The following is a 2,427-nucleotide window of genomic DNA, read 5'->3' as shown; positions in this document are numbered from 1 at the left end:
GACTCCACAATTCTTACCTAACTAGGACTCTTAATTTACTCGAATTGCACATCACTGAATAATCAAGTGATTTGTTCCTCAAGTAAACCAATTGTCACACATTGCCATTCACAGAACTTTACATTCTCCCACTTGAATGTCAATGTGATGTCTTGATAAGAACTCGTGGTGATCACTGAATCTTCATGAGTTTGCAACCAATCTTTCCTAGCAACTTGTCACTTTTGAATCAAGTGCAGAACCACAGAAAACAAGGCACACATTGCACAGTTCCTTGCACTCCATGATTACATGCACACTTAACTCAAAGCACTATGTTACTAACAAAGTCAATGTGATGTCCTGATAAGAACTCGTGGTGATCACTGAATCTTCATGAGTTTGCAACCAATCTTTCCTAGCAACTTGTCACTTTTGAATCAAGTGCAGAAGCACAGAAAACAAGGCACACATTGCACAATTCCTTGCACTCCATGATTACATGCACACTTAACTCAAAGCACTATGTTACTAACAAAGTCATGATATCAAGAGCTAATAGTCAAAACATTAGCTCACAATAGTCGAACTGAAAATACGAAAATATATTTCATTACAAAAGTAGTTCACAAAGAACTCAACAACGTTGGTAACAAAATCCAACTTTTATGTCAATTTATAATATAATAAGAGAACACGTAAAATACGACATATTATTTACAAAATCAGGACCTCTTATTAAAACTTATGAACAAAATTTACTCTTAAAGTATCAGCCACTAACACTTCAAATTTTTTTAACACAAAAGGTAATCTTTTACTCTCACTGATTAATAGAGACAAAATTATATATAGATAAATTATTATTACTCCCACTGATTAAGAGAGTAAAACAAAACTTTGTAAACGTCTACAAAATGAAATAGATACCTTTCAAATACTCCCATCAGCAAAACATTAGTCATGGGATCTAAACTATAAAATTTGTGAGCTCAACATCTTTATTCTAGATATCTGCACAGAAGTGACTCTTGTGACTGAAAAACTATACAAAATCATTTGGTCAGTTTTGTTCATATAACATTTGACGGAAATAGAAAACTTTAACTAAATGTTTTCTAATGCATCAAAAGCATATAATTCTAGAATCACCTTTGGACAGAAACTAATTATATTAGGTTTGCATAGCTAAAACATAAAATACAAGGGCAAACATATATAACTTCAAAACTTTTGAGCAGATGAAGTATATACCATCTTATCAATTCCATGCTTCACTATACATTGATTTATAGTTGTATTGAATAAGAAAACACTTTTGAGCAGATTAATTATCCATCAATAACATATAAATCACAAGTCCAATTTCTTGAACAACATACAAGAATTAATAAGAAAAACACTTTTGAGCAGAATATACTCATTAACCCTTCTTGAACTTCCTACAAGATTAGTTGACAATGTACGTTTTATCTACCAAAACTATGACCTTTAAAAGCATGCAAAATTGATGAGTGTGAAGCCCATAATACATTATTTCTCCCACTTGGGCAAACACTCAAAATTGCAAGATTAAACACTAGAGAAAGTGTTTTTCATATGACAAAATATAGGCTAGTTGAATCAATAAAGATAGTGTAAGCTCTACCAAAATTTCAAAATTAATCATAATTTAAATAAAACCAATTTACAATCTTTAATATGCTCAAAACATGAAAATTTCTTAAACAAATTTGTTGAGTCACAAAATAGTCGGTTTGGACATAATAAACCAATCTATATGTATCACAATTAGGCATATATAAGGAACAATATCTCAACATTATTAATCAATCTAAAAGTGACAAGTGATTAGATAAACCAATGCTTACAAAATTTATTTTAGTGTATGGGAGAAGACACATACGTGTTAAAGATTAGGTCAAAAATTAAAAAGAAACCTAATAAGATAATCCAAACTCAAAATTATGTTTTAATTCTAAAATAAAGTCGATTAAAGTAAACACATAGATATCTCAACAACATCAATTTTTCAACAATAATTTTAATCCAATTTAGAACTCACAAAAAATTAAGGGAAAAGATTGGCAAATTTACCTACTCATTCGCGATTCTGCAAGATTCATCATGGAAGTAGTCGAGTTGTGAAGGATCGAATAAACTCCAAATTGCATGATTGTTACACCTTTGGGCAGAAACTAATCATGCAACGAAAATACCTGCATAGCTAGCCAAAACATAAAATACACAAAATACATATAGTTTCAACAGCTTTGGCCAGATGAAAATATGTTAAAAGTACTTTATGATTTTCTATAATACTAATTTATAATTGGTGATTGATTTCTTGAAATTCCCATTGGGACAAAAGTATTCACCATATAAATTAGAATGCTGATTTTTCAAAATAATCCTTTAGAACAGTATTAAATAACCGTTTTGTTGAAT

The sequence above is a fragment of a genome, unplaced genomic scaffold (assembly GCF_019419815.1).
Source record: "Pyrus x bretschneideri cultivar Hongxiangsu unplaced genomic scaffold, Pyrus_bretschneideri_v1 Contig71, whole genome shotgun sequence".
Taxonomy (NCBI): domain Eukaryota; kingdom Viridiplantae; phylum Streptophyta; class Magnoliopsida; order Rosales; family Rosaceae; genus Pyrus; species Pyrus x bretschneideri.
This window is presented reverse-complemented; position numbering follows the sequence as displayed.